This window comes from Ostrea edulis, chromosome 6 (assembly GCF_947568905.1).
Source record: "Ostrea edulis chromosome 6, xbOstEdul1.1, whole genome shotgun sequence".
In the NCBI taxonomy this organism is placed as follows: domain Eukaryota; kingdom Metazoa; phylum Mollusca; class Bivalvia; order Ostreida; family Ostreidae; genus Ostrea; species Ostrea edulis.
In genome coordinates, this window is record NC_079169.1 from 8,049,229 (window position 1) to 8,075,230 (window position 26,002).

At 35.6% G+C, this 26,002-nt stretch overlaps 1 protein-coding gene across 5 annotated transcripts in view; it reads left to right on the forward strand.

The window, feature by feature from the left end:
• Window positions 1–210: 210 nt before the first annotated feature.
• LOC125683760 (B-cell CLL/lymphoma 9 protein-like) overlaps window positions 211–26,002 on the forward strand; it is a 37,080-nt gene continuing 11,288 nt past the window's right edge. Inside the window, exons 1-3 of one of the 5 annotated variants that reach the window (XM_048925207.2) lie at window positions 211–360; window positions 22,788–22,854; window positions 24,768–24,819. The gene's annotated coding sequence lies outside the window, so the exon portion shown is untranslated. Of the gene's footprint in view, window positions 361–471; window positions 586–20,461; window positions 21,969–22,787; window positions 22,855–24,767; window positions 24,820–26,002 lie in introns of those variants that run through there. The other 4 variants (XM_048925209.2, XM_048925208.2, XM_048925210.2 and 1 more) reach the window with 4 other exon arrangements.

The following is a 26,002-nucleotide window of genomic DNA, read 5'->3' on the forward strand; positions in this document are numbered from 1 at the left end:
TTAAAAATTAATTTCACCAAGATCATGCTGGAAGATCTTGTTTAGCGCCATACTTCGTAGATCTATTGTTGAACATAAAATCGATAAGCAGGGGAATCCAGATTCGTTTTTAAATGTTTACCCACAAGTCATGTTATCGTGAAGAAAATCAATTAAATTGTTTTCCTATAAAATACCTGTATTCTTTATATTGTTGTTTGCTTTTTTGCGCGAAATTCGATTTTAGACACAGTCCAATCAATGAACCTGATTTAATCACGTGATCGCATTCAATATGGAGGTCAAGAAATGATTTGAGACAGTGGTGTGCACAGAGTGCAAATAGAGTGACACGATTTCTACTAATTGGTTTAGATACAGGTGAGTAAAACGAACTGAGATGATTATGTACGAGTCCTTAGTAATAACTCGCGCCTCTCTGCTTTCTCGTTTAGTCTCAAAACGTAAAGTCGTATCAATATTTGTCAGTTTGTGAATGAAAGTTAGATATGGAAGGATTGGTAATGATGTAAATGAGTCTTCATTGTAAACTTTGAGGAGTCCTGTGGATTGATTGATGCACTGAGTCTGACATAGAGGATTATTGTAAGGAGTTTTCTGTACACAGTTTTTACTTTGCTCCAGGAATGGGGGTAGCTAGAAGCGAGTCTCCGAAGACAAAGCGAAGGAATGTTGTTTACATGACGAACCGGTGTCTCACCGTCACAGATCACCGTCGTGTCTTATTGAAGTGTTTTAACTATTTGAAAATTATTATTCTAGCTGATATCTTGCTACTTATTAGTGAATTTACAAACACAAACGGGTCATAGATCATGTTTTGTAGTCGTAGTGGTAGTTGTTTGAGTTACCCCCCTTTGGCTTTTTTTTTTTTTTACTGTTGTTAAACCAACTTCTTAAAAAAGAGAGGGTTGAGACTATCTAACGTCTTAGATGCATCAGTATGGATCACCGGGTGCTTTATAGCAACATATATGATGATATAAATAGTTTAAGGGTCAGGGGATATTTTAATCAGGTTAACAATCATGATTAACAATGGTTAACTGATATCATAATCATACTTATTTTGTTAGATGGTTGTACAAGCTTGGGTTTAAATTTTACTTTGGATTAAGAAAAATAAAATTATATTTGTATTAAATTTTGCTGGCATATAATAAGTAACCATTGATCAAAAGCATATAAACACTTAGTGTTTAGTAAACATGGTAATTAAAAATATTTGTGGGTCCTTGCTGGTAGATTTAAATGAAATAAGTTTTCACTCATGATATGAAAAGTCCTAAATAATTTGACATTATTTTATTGAACTTACCTTATTTTAACCCTATTCTGTTTTCTTGTGCTGCATGCATTTTATGTTTTACCCCACTTTGAGTTGGGATGGGATTGGTATGGAGTCCATCTATTATAAAGGACTGTTTTAAGAATAACACTAATGTTCATTTCAATTTGATAGATTTTAAAATGTGATCAAGGAGCAAACAAAATTATGATGATAAAAACAAATCTTGAAATTCCATTTACTGTTCCTTATGGGAATGTGATGTACATGTGTTTTTAAGTTAAAGTGTCTATTAAAGATACAAGCAGTAATATTAATTGGTAGAGTTTATAAGAGTTCATTACTTCAGATAGCTTAAAGGCATTAAAGTGGTGAATACGGTAATGTAGAAAACAGTAATATGTGGTGTGAAAATCAACCATTACCATATATGTGTATGAAATACATGTAACAACCTTTAAATGTCTGATTAATCATACTGACAGGAGAAATCTTTATATAAGTGAGTTTGTTATGTACCTAGTATACCCTGCTCAATGAGGCTTGATGCTTTGTTATTATCTTGTTTATAGTTTTTTTTAGCAGATTCGATATCACTACAAAGAATGGGTGCAAAATCACCTGAAGTTTACACACACCATTCAGAAAATATTTTGAGTGCAACAAATTCAGTAACAAGTGTATCTGATATGTAATTCTGTCTCTTCACGACAACCCGAGAAAGTTGAAAACCGAGTGATTCATCTCCTGATATTTAAGATCTGTTATACAAAAAAAATTATATTCATTTGTTAAACTGGAAAGCTTCTTCTCAATAACCTTGATTTTTATTTTTTTTTGGATTTTAAACCATGCACAATCGTTTCACCACATTTATGGGCTGAATGAGATAGCATTTCAGGTTAGAGTTTTAAATGGATAAAAATGATTGAGCAATATTAAATGTTGAAATTGTGAATTGCACCTGCATCAAATGACTTCATTTGAGCAATCGAGTGTTTTGCACATCATGACAATAGTTTGGTCTTATTCTTCCATGATCTTACCACCGATACTAACATAATGGTGCTATTTGACTTCTGAATGTTTGTTTAGACCCAGCTTTTTATTTGGACCTTTAAATTTGATCAATCTGGCAAGCACCCAGTCTGCTATTTACAAGCTTAAAAATCACTCTACACGATAAGCAAACCCCTAGCAGGATCCTTTGTAATTGTAGCTAAGGATTTGTGATTTTCTTTTCTTCCAATATCAGGCTAATTGTGTCTCACTTTTATGATAAATTCTCCATAATGTTTTGAAATTGATTGAATGAGTGTACATAGATATTTGGTGTTTTCTTTGTCCAGTCTTTTAAATGATATTGAACACTTTATACACTTGGTCGTCCGATATCAATAATAAACCAGAGCCTGATTCACGGTACTGTATGGGTTTTTATCACTGAAGCACATATTCTCTGTAATGCAGGAGTCCACTGAGTGGTTTAAGAAAGTGTTTAATAACGATAACCAATAACTCGCCCCATCTCTCTTGTTGTAATTGTCTGTGTACTGTAACATATCAGTGATTATTCAACATTTTTCAAAAGGGTCCTGTGGTTTGAATTTAGAAAAATTGTCAACATTTTGATCAAATTGGGAAAACCAAGTCATTATTGTAAATATGCTAAATATATCGTATCAAACAAGAAATCAAACACAAATTGATGTCATTCTTCTTTTATTTTACACATATTTAACTTTCTTTTCTGTAAGCTCTTAAAATTTTCTACTATTCTTTCTAAATCATCTAGAATTGATGTGTCTTTGTCATATCGTACATAAACTAATCACATTGAACTTATTTTATAACAAATTACGTTTTTTGCCAGTTTTTATTATTGGGAAAAATGCAAGTTAAATTTAGGGGGGAAATGGTAATTTTTGGGAGGGGAAAGGGTCGATATTCGGACCTAAAATGGGTCTTAAAAAATCACTGCATATATACAATTTGGTTTTATATATCACAGAAGACATACATCATTAACATGGAGTTGGTCAGCACATACGTCTATGTGTGATGCTGTTGCTCCACGCTTCAGAGAAAGTTGCAGGCCTGTATCCTCTATCGGTAATTTATACCCCACCCTCTCCTGATCAGAGTAATCAGGTTTTACCAACCAATTGATTATTACACATAAAAGTAGAATGGAATGGATGTGCACATTCACAAACTTGTGGTATTTTCTCTTTGTTATATATACAGGTTAGGAGTCAGTGACCTTTGTTAATATGGGGTGATTTCCCCCCTCGATGTTGGGTTTCAAATTGGGCTTTTGAATTAGGTTGAATGTTCCATACTTATTTGTCAGCCATCTTGACAGAGCTTAGAGATAAGAAAGCGGGTGATATTTATGCATCCAACACGTTTAAGCAATAACGAGTTTTCATTGAAAAAAAAAGGTTGAGCTGATGTTGAGTGTCAATGGAAAAGTAGGTCTCAATATTAGAGATAAGCAGAATTGTTTTTAAAAAGTAATTACCGTAACCAATATTTGGTTTGTTTTTTGAAAAAAAAAGAAAACAATAATTTGGATAAAGATTGGAGAAGGATTTTAATGCAGGCAGCTGTGATAAGTGTAATGTAACTGGCAACACAGAGCAGCCCAAGATCAGCATGTTATGGGGAGGAGCCAGCATCCACAACATGCTGTTATCATTATCCCATTATTACAGTACACACTTTTTCTCATCTTTACAGTGATACAATACCCAACCAGAATTTCTTCTGTTGTATTTATTATGTCATCCAAAAAACCCAAACAAAAACAACTTATGCAATATGAAAGGGAGCAAATAGCTATATTGTTTGATAATCATGTGCTTAAGATCTCTTACAATGCAGAAGAAACACCCAGGTAAAAATCCCAGGAAGGACAACAGATTTTAATTGTTACACACAAAAGTTTATCTATATTCACACCTGCACAGGTATATGTTGATAGTATTTCCACAGAGTATCAATATTCAGGAAGCACTTACAGTAGTTGAAGTTTCTTATTTCTCAAGAATGTAAGGTAAATGTATCTACAGTCAGTGGGCTTGAAGTCTTGCATATAGGTATATAGTGTGCATTTTTTTCTTTTTATCAGCATAATACTGTAATTATGTGATCAAGTTGGATGACATTACAGGAACTTGATTAAACCTTTCAGCAGTAACAGGATGTGTGACAACAGCATAAAAAAGTCAAATGGCCCAAGAAATCCATAGAATATTTGAAGATCACACTGAAATTGTTTGATTTGCATTGCAAATTATGATATTAAATTTCATTAACAAATTTTTGGCTTTCCTTGCGTAACTACAGGTGATGGTACGGACCAATATACAAATTATTTAAGGAAGGCTAGCACGTGTCCCAGATCTCCTCCACTGTATGTAGACTGTTGTCTAATGATGACAAGGCTAGCACATGTCCCTGATCTCCTCCACTGTATGTAGACTGTTGTCTAATGATGACAAGGCTAGCATGTGTCCCAGATCTCCTCCACTGTATGTAGACTGTTGTCTAATGATGACAAGGCTAGCACGTGTCCCAGATCTCCTCCACTGTATGTAGACTGTTGTCTAATGATGACAAGGCTAGCACGTGTCCCAGATTTCCTCCACTGTATGTAGACTGTTGTCTAATGATGACAAGGCTAGCATGTGTCCCAGATCTCCTCCACTGTATGTAGACTGTTGTCTAATGATGACAAGGCTAGCATGTGTCCCAGATCTCCTCCACTGTATGTAGACTGTTGTCTAATGATGACAAGGCTAGCATGTGTCCCAGATCTCCTCCACTGTATGTAGACTGTTGTCTAATGATGACAAGGCTAGCATGTGTCCCAGATCTCCTCCACTGTATGTAGACTGTTGTCTAATGATGACAAGGCTAGCATGTGTCCCAGATCTCCTCCACTGTATGTAGACTGTTGTCTAATGATGACAAGGCTAGCATGTGTCCCAGATCTCCTCCACTGTATGTAGACTGTTGTCTAATGATGACAAGGCTAGCACATGTCCCAGATCTCCTCCACTGTATGTAGACTGTTGTCTAATGATGACAAGGCTAGCATGTGTCCCAGATCTCCTCCACTGTATGTAGACTGTTGTCTAATGATGACAAGGCTAGCACATGTCCCAGATCTCCTCCACTGTATGTAGACTGTTGTCTAATGATGACAAGGCTAGCACATGTCCCTGATCTCCTCCACTATATGTAGACTGTTGTCTAATGATGACAAGGCTAGCACATGTCCCTGATCTCCTCCACTGTATGTAGACTGTTGTCTAATGATGACAAGGCTAGCACATGTCCCTGATCTCCTCCACTGTATGTAGACTGTTGTCTAATGATGACAAGGCTAGCACATGTCCCTGATCTCCTCCACTGTATGTAGACTGTTGTCTAATGATGACAAGGCTAGCACGTGTCCCAGATCTCCTCCACTGTATGTAGACTGTTGTCTAATGATGACAAGGCTAGCACGTGTCCCTGATCTCCTCCACTGTATGTAGACTGTTGTCTAATGATGACAAGGCTAGCATGTGTCCCAGATCTCCTCCACTGTATGTAGACTGTTGTCTAATGATGACAAGGCTAGCACATGTCCCAGATCTCCTCCACTGTATGTAGACTGTTGTCTAATGATGACAAGGCTAGCACATGTCCCTGATCTCCTCCACTATATGTAGACTGTTGTCTAATGATGACAAGGCTAGCACATGTCCCTGATCTCCTCCACTGTATGTAGACTGTTGTCTAATGATGACAAGGCTAGCACATGTCCCTGATCTCCTCCACTGTATGTAGACTGTTGTCTAATGATGACAAGGCTAGCACATGTCCCTGATCTCCTCCACTGTATGTAGACTGTTGTCTAATGATGACAAGGCTAGCACATGTCCCTGATCTCCTCCACTGTATGTAGACTGTTGTCTAATGATGACAAGGCTAGCACATGTCCCTGATCTCCTCCACTGTATGTAGACTGTTGTCTAATGATGACAAGGCTAGCACGTGTCCCAGATCTCCTCCACTGTATGTAGACTGTTGTCTAATGATGACAAGGCTAGCATGTGTCCCTGATCTCCTCCACTGTATGTAGACTGTTGTCTAATGATGACAAGGCTAGCACGTGTCCCAGATCTCCTCCACTGTATGTAGACTGTTGTCTAATGATGACAAGGCTAGCACATGTCCCAGATCTCCTCCACTGTATGTAGACTGTTGTCTAATGATGACAAGGCTAGCACGTGTCCCAGATCTCCTCCACTGTATGTAGACTGTTGTCTAATGATGACAAGGCTAGCACGTGTCTCTGATCTCCTCCATGGTATGTAGACTGTTGTCTAATGATGACAAGGCTAGCATGTGTCCCAGATCTCCTCCACTGTATGTAGACTGTTGACTAAGGATAACTGGATTGTCTGACAGAAACACAACAATTTGTAAGCTGTTGTCTAATGATGCAGTTTTCTGACAGAAACACAACAATTTGTAAGCTGTTGTCTAATGATGCAGTTTTCTGACAGAAACACAACAATTTGTAAGCTGTTGTCTAATGATGCAGTTTTGTTAACTGGACAGAGACACAACAGGGCCAGTATGGAAATTTGTGAAATACAGTTTGTTGCTGAAACATGACTTCATCTGACATGGTCTTTATAATCACTGAAATTTAATGCATTACCATGATAGAATTGAAATTGAACCCTCACCAATCTTCCATGTAGATTTTCCTGAAATTGATATACTACATGAATTTATAATCAATTAACAGCGATTTGATCTTTCTCCAGATTATTAATTTTATTATTTTGCTATCTACTGATCTTAATAAGTGAGCATTGTTCTTTTACTTACTCTTATTCAAATGTTTTTAAAATTTCTCACACTTAGAATGAACACTTAGAACAGCTAGGATGTCCCCTCACAGCTAGGATGTCCCCTTACAGCTAGGATGTCCCCTCACAGCTAGGGTGTCCCCTCACAGCTAGGATGTCCCCTCACAGCTAGAATGTCTCCTCACAGCTAGGGTGTCCCCTCACAGCTAGGATGTCCCCTCACAGCTAGGGTGTCCCCTCACAGCTAGAATGTCTCCTCACAGCTAGGGTGTCCCTCACAGCTAGGATGTCCCCTCACAGCTAGGGTGTCCCCTCACAGCTAGGGTGTCCCTCACAGCTAGGATGGAAGAGGTGGTGGGATGATACAGTCCCACACACATACTACTATTCCCTTGAGATCCTTGATCAAAGATGTTGTAATTCTGGAAACAGAATTTGATTTTGATCACAGTCTATGCGAAAGTTTTTTGGACCACACAGGACATTCGGTCCTGTGTAATCAATGAACACACCTGACCGAACCAGATTTGTCAGAACAAAAAACCTAATTTAAAAAAGTGAAACACGTGAAAATGCAAAACCAAAGAAGTCTTATTTATTATTCTAGTAATACTATACCAGGGATCCCTCCTGTATAATACTTTAGACAGTCCATGCGGTTTTAATCACATTCATTTACATATTTGGATTTGTGTGATATTTTTTACTTATAACAAACATTTAAATGATTCAAAACCGGACACTGAGACATTGGACATTCTGGTCCGGTGTAAAAAAAAAAAAAAAAAAAAAAAAAAAAAATGATGCATCGGACCTGAGGCACTGCACATCGGTCAGGTCCGTCGATCCGATGTCTTTCGCATAGACTGTGATCATTATCATTGGAAAGTGATTGATTTTGGTTAATGAACGGGGAAAAAAATAGTCATCATTCAAAAATGTAGACACAATTTTTTTTTTTTGAAATATGTAGGCATGATAAAGTGAAATTTGATGTGTAATATTTGTAAACCTGATTTAGTTTTGTTGCATTGAATATTGAATGAAATTGTACAAAGTGGTGGAATGGATCAGGTGAGCTTGAAGTGTCTGTGGCATGTTGTTGGTTTTACTGTGTTAGAAATGTAGATACTTTACAAAGATCAATATCTTGCTATCTGTATTCTTATGGCCTGTGATAACAAGATATTGGGGCTTTCTGTTGACCTGGGTATCTCTATTGACATACTTTGAAGTGTTTATCACTGTATAAAGTAATGCCAAATTTATTTTACTAGCTGAAAATCACCAAGGTGCTTCTGGAGATTGGGTTTACACGAAAATGTGTAAGAAATTTATATTAATGATCTTTAAAGTTTTTCTATCTAGATCTACCACTATGGTACATATTAATTGCACTTCTGAAAAAGGAAGTTGTAAATAATGTTCCAGCAAATCATCTGGTAGGTTCTCTTTGCTGTTAATTTACCTGCAAAATTGTTTGACTTCAGATAGTTGAGTACACATAAAGGTTAGCCATGGTTCAGGTAGATATATTTAAGTTTTCAGGTACAAGAAGTAGACAGGCACTCTCGTACCCTGTTTTGTCTGTAGCCTGACTATCGTCTGAAGTGATTTATTGTCCCTGCATGATGGTTGGTTGAAGGTGCTCAAAACACAAATATGTTTGACAATCTATTAAAACAGCTTTGATCAGTTATCACAACTGTGTAGAAAGAGAACACTGAACACAGACTATTTAAACAAGTCAAGCACACCAAGAAAGTATTTGCAAGTTTTGGGTGACAGAACAAAAGTAGTGTTGTGTCTGAATCACAGAATTTATAATGTTATATTTATAAAGTCATCAGCTAAAATCACCCCACTACCTTGACGTCTAGCTTAAGAGATAACAGTGAATTTGGATGGGGAAGTAGAAATTGTATGCTGTTAATTAATTAATCGTGTGAATATAGTTATGGTTTATTTTGACATCAACATTTTGGAATACCGTATTCATCTTATTGAGTGCCCCTACCTTATAAATGTTGATTGATTGTATATATATTGTTTTACATCCCGCTCAAGAATATTTCACTCATGTGAAGATATTGCCGGTGAAGGGCTGTAAAATTTGGGCCTATGCTTGGCGCTTGTGGCCATTGAGCAGGGAGGGATCTTTACGTGCCATGCCTTCTGTGAAACGATGCCTCGGTTTTAACGGTCTCATCCGAAGGACTGTCTCATTTAGTCGCCTCTTATGACAAGCAATGGGTACTGAGGACCTATTCTAACCAGGATCCCCACAGGATCCCTATAAATGCTCCCCAGGGACTTTTTTCGACTCTCAAAAAATTAAGAGCCTCCCATTTTAAATACAATACAACTTACCGTAAATACCAGTAATATAGTTACTATATCTTTCAGTATTTACTATATGTTGTTTTGACAATTTACAATAATTAGTCAATAAGACCTGAATGGATAATATGATAATCATAAAGGAAAATATAACAATAACTCATTCATAATTTAATATCTATATATATTTAAACATTTCTCAAAGTCAAAATATCACTGAAAGTATTTCAAAACAATGTTTTAAATAACCACCCTCTCTTAAATTTTCCAATTTTCTCAGCATTTGAGACACTCACTAGGATGAATACGGTAAACCTTTATAGAGACAGACTTGTGCGCTTAGTGGATTGAATTGAAAAAGAATTAAACGTTATTTTGGGTGTAAATCCTTAGAGTCCTCCATTTTATCAAGGTCTCACTTCATGCTGTGGTGGAGGTAGGTAGAGATTCTTTGAGGGTCCCCATAGTAACATTTAGTTTCTTCATGAAGAACAGTATCAATTTAAGGAATAAAGAGAACACCAGACACCCAGCATTTGTCTCGCGTCTTTGACATGTCACTGAGAGGTTTTTAACATTTTTCAACTATTTTTGCAGTGAAGAAGCTTCGACTCTTTAGGCATAATCAATAAAACAAGCCCAAAGTAGAGCTTTAATTGTTTTATAGTCGGTGGTATTAGTGCAGGACATTTCCATATATACTTCTAGGACATGCATGTATTGCCCTTTTTCTGCAATTTTTTTCCAATTTACACAAATTTCAATTGAATTTTCTTTGCAAAATTTAGTATTATGTTAAACTTTAATTGGTATTATTTTCACGATGCACAATCTTTACAGCATTTATAAAGGTCGATCATCAAATTATATAAGTTTCGTTCCTCAAATGTGAAGGTCATTTTGTAAATGCGGTACCAATTGGATTCAGAGAAAAATGAAGGAATATAAGTCTTTGCTCTCTTTATGTGTGTGTGTTCAGAAGCACTACATTTATCAGCTCTGTCAGTTGTTGCAAGTTTTCACCAGATTATAGGGTTTTCATAACTTTGTATATATGACATGGCTGCATGTATTACAATATTACCTGTATTTTCATTTTTTAAGAAAAGGGATATCGATATCAGATCCACTGTCTGCATATCTATGGGAATACCCACTCGTGTTAAAATGTGTTGTTTGTCTAGGGTTACACTTAGGATGGCACATTAAGAATAGTGGATGGGATCCTAAGAAGAATTTAGAATTGCAATCATTCTAGAAAACATTATCTGTAGACTATGAAAATAATTTATTAGACTATGAGGATCAGTTATTGATTGATTTCGCATGGTGAGTGGTATGTGCATTTTGTGGACCTTGAAAAATCAATCTTCAGTTCTGTATTTAAAGAATTATTTTGTCTATTAATAGACAAATCAATTTGAATGCACTATTGCTGTTTTGCTAGGAGATTAATACATGATTAATGTATTCAAAATAATGGACATTTCTTCATGAAGGATAGCTTCTCCTCGGAATAGAGACGGTCTTAGAAGGCACTGAGTGCAGAGCCCATGGGACTGGTTTTTACCGTCCACACAGTCAATGTATTAAAGGTAGACTTTGGTAGTTAGTTGGTAGATTGTAAGTAAGAGTCACATGTCATTGGTACGGGAATTTAAAACTCGATAGACTCGCTGTAGTGAGTGTTGATCAAAAACGTAGACGTGCTGATCTTATTAACCAATTTGTTATATGATAGTAATTTAAATGAACATAACTCTGTAAGTTATAATTAGATTATGGATGCACTATATGGAGAGGGTGTCCTACTTTCTGTTGCCCTGTAGGTGTTTATATCATATATAGACTGACTCTCTCTCTCTCTCTCTCTCTCTCTCTCTCTCTCTCTCTATATATATATATATATATATATATATATATATATATTAGAAATGAAGCTTCACTGTTGAAGAACTTGTAAAATGACATGTTAAATGCTGAATATGAATCACTCCCCCAATGTCCTGTACAGTGTGCAACACGAGGAGGTTTATTTAGACTTATAACCAGAAACAAGAGTTATATCAAAAAAATCATTAAAGTTCATCCTATTAGCTGGTCTGGTTTGAGGCATGTACAGATTTTTATTCTGATTGCACATCTAGAATTAAGTCTGTACACATTCTTGGTTGTCCAGGTCCCTTTCTATTGTAAGCTTTCTTTTACAAGTTTGATGACGGCCTCGTAAAATCAGTATGCATTTCACCTGTCCGTTTTTGAGTGTTTTGTAATTTGTCATCCAATTTGAAGGTATACTTGTATATAATTACCTACACATAAAATATACCGTAGGGGATACATAGAACGTCTAACAGAGGTATTAGTATAAAATGCTATTTTTAATATACTTTATATTTTTGAATTATGGTTATAAACAAAAATCTTTGAAACGTTTCTGAGGAATTTAGTGTCTGTGAGATTGGAGATGGAAGGGTTTTTTGTACTTTGGACATTTCCCTGACCCGAGGAGAGATATTTCTGTTCTTGTTCAATGTTTTCAAGTCTGGTTCTCTTGTTGCACGTAAAGTATTCTGTGTTCACATCATTTTTTACATGTGTGTGTACTTTTAGAAGAATTTTCAAAGATGAGCAATTTTTGCCAACACCTATCGATAATATTAAGTATCAGAAAATTTGGAGTTGTAATCATAAATTTGCAATCCTTTGCTCTAAATTGTCAAGTTTATTGGGATATTTAAGGCCTGTTGTTAAGTGTTGATGTGAATGTAGTTCTTGATGGGTGATAAGCACATCCTACAGACAGGAAGTGCTGGTGACCATTCCATTGGTAGATTCAATGGTTCATCTCTGTGACATGTATCGGATGTAGAATGCAAATCAGAAAAGTTTTCATGGACAAGACATGCCCACTCTCTAAAACTGACCTTATTGTTTTTATTTCTTAGAAACATGAATATCCCCCAGACATACTAGTGCATGTATACTGGAGGTAGTACATACTAGTACATGTATACTGGAGGTAGTACATACTAGTACATGTATACTGGTGGTAGTACATACATGTACTTCTATTGGGAACAGTGTAGTATCAAGATCAACTATCTTTTTTCCTTGAATTTAGGAAAATACGCGTTAAATAAATTTCATCTCATTGAAATCATTATGATTCCTAATGATGAATTGAAAGTATAATGTAGATTCCACATGCTTATATATAGAAATGGTTTCAAGTTGATAAATCACCAGGTTTAATAATGAATTGTAACTTAGATAATTGAAATTCAAACCAGGTGAAAGTGAGAGTCGCATTGTGAATATAGGCACGTTCTGTGATGCAGAAGAGAGAGATGAAACTATACAAACGTAGTGGTCGGGGGTTGGAATCTGGCTGTGTCCCAGTGTTGTCAATATAGACTTATGTTCCAGTCAGCAATGTTATTGTAAAAACCTGTTTCCTACCAGAGGTACAGTGTATTTCAAGATTTAAACTTTTCAGAGCATCACAGACTAAGATTAATGTACTCCAGCTTAACTAACCCTGAACGTGTTCATGACCTCAGGGAGGAAATGATCATTCCTTTTATTTGGTATATATACATACATACATACATACATACATACATACATACATACATATCCTCTATGGACTCTTGAGGCCGGCGGTAGAGATATATATATATATATATATATATATATATATATATATATATATATACACACACACACACACACACACACACACACACACACACAGAGAGAGAGAGAGAGAAAAAGGTTGTGATATGAGATACTTTCATTTAATATTGTGAAACTTGAAGGTAAAAAAGAAAAAGAAAAAATATGAAGAAGAAAAAACTTTATATGACATGATAGGGCCATGATGATATCTAATACTGTGTTTGTGTCTTATCATATAGTGTGATAGAATCTACAGCTTACTATTGATACACAAGTCTTCAAGAAATACCTATGTTAAAAGGGAAAATAAAGATACATATAGGCACAATAGAAAATCTTTACATTTATGGCATAATGAATAGTTACCAACCATTTATATATATATAGTCCTTACAACACACTGTTGGTGAGAGATATTGTATAGGTCTCCACAATTTTTATTAGTAGAATGAACTTAGTTTTACATGTTATATGATAAACATCAATGCATATATATTGCACCTGAATTATTTCCTTCCAAACAATAATTTGGTGAAATGATGGTTAACAAAATTATTTGACACCAAAAAAAAAAAAGAATTTACAATTTGATTTTGCCGTGTATTTTAAGAATTTTAAGTATGGGTTTGTTTTAGGTACAATACATACACATGGATTTATCAACAGCTGGTCGGGTGATAAACAGAGACAGATACTATAACCCGAGTTAGATTTACATACTGCTGATGAAGTGTACTAGTGGGTAAAGGAAACTGAACAATTGTATAATTAATTGTAATTTGAGTTAACTGTTTAAGAAATTTAGGGGATGGAAGTCTTGGATATTGCCTGGAATCTGTTTTTCCACATAAAGATATACGATGACCTACTTGAGTGACATATATTGATTCCGTAGTCTGTGATCCTCCGTGCAGTGCCGTTTGTCAATACCAGAAAAAGTCTTCATACTTGTGTCTTCTGTATATACTAAAACCATTGGTCAGGCACAAAATAAATGAAAACGAGAGATGTCTGACCAACGCGGACCTTAGACCTGTGATTGTTTGATAATGTACATTCAGCTGATGTATTTAGCAATAGGAGGAACAGAGCAGTTACTAAATGAAAGACAATGAAGATGCTGATCATATTGTATTTTTAAATTTCTGCCATTTCACCAGAATTCTTATCAAACCCTGTATGATCTATAGCGTTTTTAGGATGTGTGGCATACCATGTGTTGTGGAGAAGTTTTGTTGAGAGAGGTACATTCTAAGAACACAGCACATTAAATGTTGGCTTCAGTACAAACAGAACCACATTGCCTGATTGTGTAACAATTCCCCCCTTCAAGGTCTCCTGGTACCAGTAGTTCAGCTTAACTGTGTTGAAATGTTTTGTCAGATTCTGATAATGTTTATATATTCAGCTAGATTTATATTTGGCTGTATCTTTTTTTTTTTTTTCATTCTGTTCATTCACCTGCTTTCTAGTTTTGTTTATGAGGGGTTTGTTATGTAGAAAAACAGACATGCTTATCAACAGCTTATAATCATTAATTATACACCCCAAAGATACAATTTTTTCTGCTAATTTGAAAGAAAGAAAAAAAAACACAACAAGTATGGATTTCACAATACACAACATGGTAAGCATGTGCTCACAGTTTGTATTTATAAAGCAATGAAAAACTAGCAGTCAAGCAGAGGAAATATATATACAATTTTTAAATATATAAACATTGATTTAGTGGGGGAGGGGAGATTACTGTTGCTTAAACTAAGGAGAGTAACTCTTTCCTCAGTGTTTAATATATCACTGTGATGTAAATTTGAAATTATTTTACAAATAACAATGTTATATTATAATTATATACAAAGATGTACATTGTATTTTCTAATAGAAATCTGTTTGTGATGCAATGATAAACACACATGTATTGATAAAAACAAGAGATTTTCATTCAACAAAAAAACTCACATGACGGAATTTTAAGTGGATGTAGCAAATTGTGGCAGTGATGGAGTAATTTTGACTAAGTACTATATACAATTCTGATTTAATAGTTAAGATAAATCTTGACAGCTCTCTTACAGATTTAACGAATCAAAATAATATATCTGTAAATAATATGCAATATTCAACAGTTTGGTCAAAGAAATTGATTTAATGAATGTTAAATTGGTCAAACTCTGAACCTAGTCACTAAGTCAGGTATTGTTTCCGAATTCCATGTACCGGTCGCAAAATACTCAAATGTCTCAAAATGCATTGCAATGATCATTTTGATGCTAGTTTTTGCTGAATTAGATAACATAAATTGAACACTTTCTGAAATGAAATTGTCATTTATAATAAATGATGTGCAAGAACATACATTGTACAACTGCAGTACAAAGCGATCAGACATCATACAGACTGTATAGAGAGATTAGTGCATGACGAAATCATCTGTTGCCAAATATGCCCTGAAACACTACCATAAAAATGTACAACAAGAAAAAACATGTAAAAAGATGGCACAACAAAATTAGACCACAAGCTGGGATCAACATAGGAGCATGAATTGTGCTCCTTTATTTTTATATTCTTACAAAGTAGAATTTATTCAAAAGCTTGTACATGATGAAAAGAAGAAGTCTCTTCTTGTGGTCTTCAACTTAAAGATACATCAACAAAGTTTTAGTTTTTGGGAACAATCTCTCATTCACTGGGTCTTATTATACTCTCTATAGTGTTTTCCGTTTCATTCACTAAAATTTTAGTATTCCCTGAAGTGTTATTTGAGATTCACTAGAATTTTGGTATTCTCTGTGTAGTGTTATTTGAGATGTTCTCCATCTCAATCACTAGAATTTTGGTATTCTCTGTGTAGCGTTTTTTGAGATGTTCTCCATGTCTCATTCACTAGAGTTTTGGTATTCTCTGTGTAGTGTTATTTGCGATGTTCCCCGTCTCATTCACTAGAATTTTGGAATTTTTGTAGTGTTATTTGAGATGTTCTCCATCTCAATCACTAGAATTTTGGTATTTGTGTAGTGTTATTTGAAATGTTCTCCGTGTCTCATTCACTAGAATTTTGGTATTCTCTGTGTAGTGTTATTTGCGATGTTCTCCGTGTCTCGTTCACTAGAATTTTGGTATTCTCTGTGTAGTGTTATTTGAGATGTTTTCCGTCTCATTCACTAGAATTTTGGTATTCTCTGTGTAGTGTTATTTGAGATGTTCTCCGTGTCTCGTTCACTAGAATTTTGGTATTCTTTTTTTAATGTTATTTGAGATGTTTTCCGTCTCATTCACTAGAATTTTGGTATTCTCTGTGTAGTGTTATTTGAGATGTTCTCCATGTCTCATTCACTAGAATTGTGGTATTCTTTTTGTAGTGTTATTTGAGATGTTCTCCATGTCTCATTCACTAGAATTTTGGTATTCTTTTTGTAGTGTTATTTGAGATGTTCTCCATGTCTCATTCACTAGAATTTTGGTATTTGTGTAGTGTTATTTGAGATGTTCTCCATGTCTCATTCACTAGAATTTTGGTATTCCCTGTGTAGTGTTATTTGAGATGTTTTCCGTCTCATTCACTAGAATTTTGGTATTCTCTGTGTAGTGTTATTTGCGATGTTCTCAGTCTCATTCACTAGAATTTTGGTTTTCTCTGTGTAGTGTTATTTGAGATGTTCTCCCATGTCTCATTCACTAGAATTTTGGTATTCTCTATGTAGTGTTATTTGAGATGTTCTCCATCTCAATCACTAGAATTTTGGTATTCACTGTGTAGTGTTATTTGCGATGTTCTCCATCTCAATCACTAGAATTTTGGTATTCTCTGTGTAGTGTTATTTGAGATGTTCTCCATCTCATTCACTAGAATTTTGGTATTCACTGTGTAGTGTTATTTGAGATGTTCTCCGTGTCTCGTTCACTAGAATTTTGGTATTCTCTGTGTAGTGTTATTTGAGATGTTCTCAGTCTCATTCACTAGAATTTTGGTATTCTCTGTGTAGTGTTATTTGAGATGTTTTCCGTTTTGTTCACTAGAATTTTGGTATTTGTGTAGTGTTATTTGAGATGTTCTCCATGTCTCATTCACTAGAATTTTGGTATTTGTGTAGTGTTATTTGAGATGTTCTCAGTCTCATTCACTAGAATTTTGGTATTCTCTGTGTAGTGTTATTTGAGATGTTCTCAGTCTCATTCACTAGAATTTTGGTATTCTCTGTGTAGTGTTATTCAAGGCATGAACAATGAAGAGCATCATCCCACAGTTTAATTCAATTAATGTGCTATTGTGTACAAGGTCTTTCAGAATATGGTATTTATATTTTTACTCCTGTGTATTGTTCCCAGGTCAATAGTGATGAGTTGAGTATATTAGGAAGTGAATGATGTAGTGCAGAGGCTGTAAGAGGAAAAAAGGAAATTCTGAATAAAAGTCAACCAGACAAGCACATAGAGATGTGACATACAATGATTACCTCATAGGAAAGGCAATATGCCACACTTTGGTTCTGATCTAGGCAAGCAATACTGCCCATGCTTTGAATAACATTGTGCTAAAGTACCATAGTTTTACAATGAAGGAATCGAGGAAATTCAATATTGTCTTTACCAAAGTTCTTAAATTTGAAAGTGAGTGAAACCCACATGTCTTGGTGATAGTAACTTGCCTGAAAATTTCATGAGCCTCCAGTTTTCCTGTTCACGTGGTCATCTCATTCCAGAGTTGGAAAACTGCTACATCTCATTCTGTGAAAATGAGCATGGAATTTACTTGTCACAGAAATCTTGAATGCTGAAATTGCCTTGTAAAGACTTGCAGACCACTCATTGGAATGATGCTTTTAAGTCAGTGTTGAATAATTGATAAAACACTTAAACAAGGTCATGTTTTATGGACTATCAACAATATTCTGAAAAAAGGAAGATATTATCTGCAATATAAACTTGCATCAGTAACTGGCAAGCAGTCATGGGATCATTTATTTAAACAATCTATTTAAATACAAGACAAACTGCTATGTAACCGATTTTTTTTAAACCAAGGTATGTAAGTTCAATGCAAGGAGAAGTCCTTTCACGGGTACTGTTTTTACATTGCATGTAATTTTTTATTGTAACCTTCAAACACTGCACACTGAAGAATTCCAAGAAGTGCTATAGATAATATTCTCTGCTGGAGGATTGACTAGATATTATGATATGGAAAATGGGGATGTCTATTCTTGTCAATTTGAAAAATATAGAGGTTGTGTTCAGATTGATGAGGATAAATTCTTCCAATTTAAGAAAGGTGGAATATGTGACCTTTAGTTTTGGTGCTTAGAGTAATCTGCCCTTGGATTATTTAAAATTTCTAACAAGATACATTCTACTCAAATGATTTGACCTTGACTGTCATCCAAAGGTGGTCTAGATCTTTATATACAGTTAACTGTTTATTACACACTCATAGTTGATATTTGAGTCACTTCATAAGAAGCTCGCCTGCCTCTCTCTCTCTCTCTCTCTCTCTCTCTCTCTCTCTCTCTCTCTATATATATATATATATATATATATATATATAAATTTTATTGGGGTGTAAAAACAATGGAAAGCAGGAGTCCACCTTGCTGCACCCATTGTTTTATATACTGGTAATACTAACATCCTTATACAACTTATATAGTGGTAAACATTATTTACATTTATTTATGATTATATATTACTCAGGTTTTTATATCAAGTTTAGAATTAAAATACAGTGAATAGTACAAGGTTCATTAATAAATAGAATATGGTGAAATGTAAATGATTAAATAATCCTGTAAATTAAAGCACTTGTAATTTTATATTCTGAAGATCTGGCATTGAAAGGCGATTTTCCCCACATAATTGGAATAAAATTTCCAGTTGTTCACCCTTGATGGAGAGACGTTTTCTATTGGTAATTAATTTTGGTAGGTACTAAGAGAAAGATAACAAAGATGGCTATTTTAATTACAATATATTAAATATGAAAGAAATGTGTATCTTTGTAATAAATCGTCCCTATTTAACAAGTATTGCTGAGTGGGGACACCGTAAATGTTTCCAGTGAGACACTTTAAGGCCTTGGCATTATCTTCACTGCAATATTTTAAGTTACCCTTTGTGCATAAAGATATGTATTGATTTCCTGGGAAGCTTACAAACTTCACAAAGTGAAACTAAAGCGATATGTCAAAGGAGGAATTCTGGTGTAATGTTATTAAGTTTACTTCTGATTCAGAAATGTGTTGTAAAATGATTCAGTCCTCCTACATTTCATTGGCTGGTGGACAAGGCTTGTTCCAATTGAACAAGTTAAATACGTAGAAGATCTGTAAGGTGACACACTAATGAGTGTGGATGTTTATCTGTAGTGCTGGTGTTATACCTACATCTGACTTACCTGTGCCGATAGTTCATTGTCCTGATTAACTTATGGAAAAGGTGCTGTTTTATAAGGACCTCCTTTCATTCCACATCATAGAAAGACACAACCCTGACCTAAATCATATTTAATTCTCCAATTATTCAAGAGTTTTAGCACACCAGAGCCATAGAATCAAGGGAGCTTTTCTGATTGAACTTGGTCATATGTCTGTCTGTTGTATTTATATGTGACAGACACAACTTGGTTTTTCATCTCCTTCAGAATGGTAGTATGCAAGTCATCAGACTTGGAATACAAAAAAATGTTATTTTTTGGACCAACCAGAATTTCAAAATGATTTCTATCTCTGAGGATACGTTTTTCTCTATAAGGACCAGGTCTATATATATTCATTATAGTATACCTATGTCAGCCGATAGGTCTTAGAACAATATGACTGATTCTTCGGTCAATTGACCATTGAGAATTTGACTCTGCATTTTAAGTGGTGACAGTTTTCTAAACTACCGTATAGTGGTTTTTTCCCACGAGGTTATAATATTAGCTTATTTTAGCAGTTGGATAGCTTTCCGCCAAAATTTCACTCACCAAATATGCACCCAATTGCGATTTCAGTATTTGAAAGAGAGACAACTCGTCCCTGTCCCCCAAAATTTATTCCGCTAAAATTATTCACATACCTTTGAGCCAGCAAATCACCAAATTTTACATCCCCGGAATAAACCCGCTGTACGGTATTACTTCCGATTGAAGTTTTGGTATGATTTTTAAAATAATGAATCACGATTAGCTGTCGTCTTAGGATTCCACATGTTAAGTATCAGTCTCGCATCACAATCATAAGCAACCAATTTAAGCAAATCACGTCTGTAAGGAGGGCACGGAGTTATTTCATTGGGTGGTTTGGTGGTTTTTTTTTTTAAAGTTTTATTTTAGAAATCTGCACCATTAAAGATTTTAAAATGATGCTTTAGGTTGTTGAGTAATACCAGTGGTGAAATTTTACAGAATCAGATACAGGTACAAATCTGATGAGAACAGAATTTTAAAGGAAATCGCAGCTCAGTGGTTGTTATATTCAAAGCTATTGATTAACTTTAATTGTTTGGTATAATAAAACACTTACTTACTGGTAATTTGAGTTGATTGCAAATTCTTGACTCATCGCTCTTCTTCCCTTCATGCCAGGCCATAGTTTGATTCTCAAGGGTATCATAAATGTGCTTTCACATTCATGACCAGTTAATAAGTAATTACTGAATCAGATGTCTCTCTTCCCATGATAGTAACAGAACTAAATATTTAGATTTCTAAATTCCGATAAGAAGCGGCTGTTCCGGGTAAGCTTCCTGACCCATGGGCCTCTTCTTGTGTGGAGCTTGAAATTAATTTCATATTCCAATTTCATTCTGAGAACATTTGAAGCAAGAAGTCTGAAGAAAGCAATTTTAATATCAAATGCACATAATTAGTATATTAAACTTTCTAGACATTAATTCATTAAGGAAATGCGATTGTGCATAAAATAAATATGGTTGGACATTTTCCGTTGTCTTTAAAAGTGTATTTGTCAGTGAAAGTGTATTTGATTAGCGTTACTTTTAAGAAACCTTATATGTATCGCACTGTCGCTTCAGGTTCTCATGACAACGATAAAAAGCTTTATAAGATTTTAAATTCTTAAGCTATGAGTCAATTTACATATTTGCTGGCTACCTGTGAATCTAAGTATCTTAACAAAGCAATGCACTTTTTCAGGTAAAAATGGGGATGACCTGCATTGACAAGGTTAAACAGGTCAAGGAAATAACTTTCACTGATGCATATACCAGTAGTAAGGGGAGTAAATGCTAAGCATGAAGTAAAAGTTTTCTCTGGAGGTCTAGGTTTACCTGTGAAAGATATATTTTTTTTATCAGTGAATGTTTTTAAGGTCACCTTACAGAAGATGAATCAGAGGAGAGCTCTATCTCCCCTCCCCAAACCAACAAACTTCCCCAAAACCCAGTCGGCTCAGGTTTCATTTTCACACTGGTTGAACTTTAAAATCTGTATGTGTGTGTGTGTTGTCTTTAGATCATAACAATGAAGGCTGCGGGATTATTAGGTCATAATGCAAATTTTCTGTCTTTACATCTCATTAATCAGTGGGAAGTTCAATTTCTCTGTAGATATTTAAGTTGGCTTTTTATATTGGATAAGGTCGCAGGGTCAGTGAGGAATGCTCAGGTAGTTTAAATGTTCGAGCTACAATTAAAGGAATGTAGTCCGATTATATTGTGTACAGCATGTTTAGTGATAAAGAGATTTCAGTTGGAAGGTCACACATGAATTTATCAAACTGGAAAGGTATCGTTTAGCAGTGTTTGTCACCCAGCACCAAGGGAGGCTACTCTCTCAGGTTCAGGTCAGTCTGGTGAGAAAAAGATGATTTCATTGATAAATAGTGTTTATGACAAATTTAACAGTGATACATGGAAAACGTCAGCGGGGGCACTGCATGGGTTGTGCTTTATGTTGAAGTGCCTCCATACACACACAATGCTTGTTCCATGTTTACAGTTTTTTAGAGTGTGTCTAAAGATAAAGGGCTTTCACTTGTTGGAGTGACACTTGGTGAACGTGGAGAGTTAGTTTGTTGATGTACAATTATTTTTACAGGGAAAGAGTGCATGTAAGCATTTGTCAGCTTTTCACAGCAGAGCACTTAGACTTGTACTGAGTCTCATTTGTTGTATAGTAAAATTCCAAACATTAGTCAGTATTATAGGTGTGAAAGTAAGCAGTGTGTAGATATTGTATTCATTTTAGGTCCTAATATGTTGTCATGAAATGCCCTGGAATATATGATTATGTGTGTGTGTGTGTATATATATATATATGTGTGTGTGTGTGTGTGTGTATGTATGTATGTATTTCATATCTTTAATCAATAAATATTCATTGCAAAAGTGTCATTGATGAAAGAGTAATTTAAGGTGAAAAAGATAAAAAAGTGATGTCATGAATATCTCTGACATGAAAGGAATAGAGTATGTTTTTGTTTTTTAATTCAGAGACTAAGAAGGACAAAATAGGACATTATAAATGTACAAGAAAAAGATGACAAAAGGATAGAATTGTACTGACCCAAAACAAGAAATTCATGTATATGTTATGTGTTGTCATATGCTATTGGTGAAGATTAACAGCATTAATTTTTACCATTCTTTCATTATCATTTCAGATATAATGTGAAAGGAATTTGGGAAAAATCAGACATGGTGAAGTAAAACTGAAAGAAAAGATGTCAGGTAAAGAAAGAATGAAATGACTTAAAAAGTGACAACATATATAATGCTTAACAGAAGTCACTAGGAAGAAACACTGTGTGTCATTGGGGTGTAATGCTTTTAAGCTGTGTATCTGTCAGAGACAAAAAGAGGAAGCACCAGAAAAACAGAAAACATTGACCTTCCTGTCACCGGGGACCACACTGCCATTGTTAGGCTGGAGAGAGAGGAGGGAGAAAGACCATACTGTCATTGTTAGGCTGGAGAGAGAGAAAGACCATACTGTCATTGTTAGGCTGGAGAGAGAGAGGAGAGAAAGACCATAGTCATTGTTAGGCTGGAGAGAGAGAAAGACCATACTGTCATTGTTAGGCTGGAGAGAGAGAGAGAGAGAGACCATACTGTCATTGTTAGGCAGGAGAGAGAGAGAGAGGAGGGAGAAAGACCATACTGCCATTGTTAGGCTGGAGAGAGAGGATGGAGAAAGACCATACTGCCATTGTTAGGCTGGAGAGAGAGAGGGGGGAGAAAGACCATACTGTCATTGTTAGGCTGGAGAGAGAGGATGGAGGAAGACCATACTGTTATTGTTAGGCTGGAGAGAGAGAGGAGAGAGAGTGAGACCATACTGCCATTGTTAGGCTTGAGAGAGAGAGGAGAGAGAGAGACAGACCATACTGTCATTGTTAGGCTGGAGAGAGAGAGAGGAGAGAGAGTGAGACCATACTGCCATTGTTAGGCTGGAGAGAGAGAGGAGAGAGAGAGAGAGACCATACTGTCATTGTTAGGCTGGAGAGAGAGGAGGGAGGAAGACCATACTGTTATTGTTAGGCTGGAGAGAGAGAGACCATACTGTCATTGTTAGGCTGGAGAGAGAGAGAGAGAGGAGAGAGAGAGAGAGAGACCATACTGTCATTGTTAGGCTGGAGAGAGAGAGGACAGAGAAAGACCATACTGTCATGTTAGGCTGGAGAGAGAGAAGAGAGAGAGAGGAGGGAGGAAGACCATACTGTCATTGTTAGGCTGGAGAGAGAGAGACCATACTGCCATTGTTAGGCTGGAGAGAGAGGAGGGAAGAAGACCATACTGTCATTGTTAGGCTGAAGAGAGAGGATGGAGGAAGACCATACTATCATTGTTAGGCTGGAGAGAGAGAGGAGAGAGAGAGACCATACTGTCATTGTTAGGCTGGAGAGAGAGATAGAGGAGAGAGAGTGAGACCATACTGCCATTGTTAGGCTGGAGAGAGGAGAGAGAGAGAGAGAGACCATACTGTCATTGTTAGGCTGGAGAGAGAGGAGGGAGGAAGACCATACTGTTATTGTTAGGCTGGAGAGAGAGGAGAGAGAGACCATACTGCCATTGTTAGGCTTGAGAGAGAGAGGAGAGAGAGAGACCATACTGTCAATTTTAGGCTGGAGAGGGGGGGGGGGAAAAAGACCATACTGCCATTGTTAGGCTGGAGAGAGAGAGAGAGAGGAGAGAGAAAGACCATACTGTCATTGTTAGACTGGAAAGAGAGAGGAGGGAGAAAGACCATACTGTCATTGTTAGGCTGGAAAGAGAGAGGAGAAAGAGAGACCATACTGTCATTGTTAGGCTGGAGAGAGAGACCATACTGCCATTGTTAGGCTGGAGAGAGGAGGGAAGAAGACCATACTGTCATTTTATTGTTAGGCTAGGGAGAGTGGAGGGACAGAGAGCAGTCTCCTGTGTTATAATCATGTATTGCATGCTAAGTTTAAAGATAATTTAACTACACACAACAAGTGAAGCTTGTATTGTTTTTGAGGAAATAAATATCAATAAGTAAAGGGGGTATATCTGGTGTCCTAGTGGCTAACTTCTTGTGCTGTTGGTGTGTAATTAGTTCATTGAACCGGATAACACACTTTTGATTTAGGTGATGATCATGATCATATTTTCTGTTTCAGGTGGTAAAATGCCAAACACACGATGTGTACATGATCAGGGCATATTAATGTGGTAAGTTCCATTAATTGTGTTGTGGAGGAGCTAGGAATATTAAGCCCCTCTATTAGCCCCAGTTGTTGATCAATATTTTTTACCAAACATTCAAAGTCCGGTTTTTTTCGCAGTGGTTGTAGTGTCATTCCTGAACTAACAGAAAAACATTCATTCTATGATTGTTTTTATAACATATTGCATCATCACAGTTTTCTCAGTATGATGCAAGAAGTGCAATAATTTACCAATTTTTAAAAATATTTTAGACTATGACCACATTTAATCAACTCTGAAATGTTCAATTCTTTTGTGTGGTTTTTTTTTTTTTTTGGTGTCAAACATTTCGACTAGCAACTCCTAAAATTGTATTGGACGTAACACATTTCTATCGACCCCAAGCAATTTATGAAAATAACCTTCAATTTGATATGAAATAAATAGTCAGCTGCAATGTCCATAAACCACTTCAAATTTGTTTGTGTACAGTTTATATTGTATAGTCCTCAGAACACCTGTTATATATTAATTTCTCTCCATATTGAACTGTTCCAGTCTTAAAACCAGCATTTTTTTGGTCACAACTCTATTATCTAAAAGTCTGGTCTCATGACCATCAACTGAGAATAGACTCATTGACAAGTCAAAATTACGAATATGTATGTAAATACATGTACCCTTACATTGTTAAAACATTGTCTCAAATTGAATTTCATTGACTTATAAATCCATATTCCATAGATAAGATCAATTTGAAAATTCAACTTCACTACATTCTCAGTTTTAATGGTCATGGAGTCAGAACAAAGTAGATTTAAATGAATGATTATTTGTATAGTAGACTTTACAATTTTTAGAGGAGAGTGTGTTCTGCTAAAGTTTGATGTGGCTATATTTAAATCTTCTGCAGAAGACATTGACCATGTGAAAATTTACAGAAAAGCTCAAGCTACTTTTTTTTTTAAAGGGGGGGGGTGTTAATTCTTATTTTCATATCATCAACACTAATTTAAACCCTTTTTCCTAATGAATCTAGCTGTATGCCACATCCTAAGGAGGGAAATTCTCATCAATGTTAAAACTGCCAGACCTATTTTCTTTAATTTTCGTATTTTAAAAAAAATATCTTTTTTAATTCATTTGAGATATATAATCATGTATATATACAGCGCTGCAACATCTGATGAATGCTTGCTAACTGAAG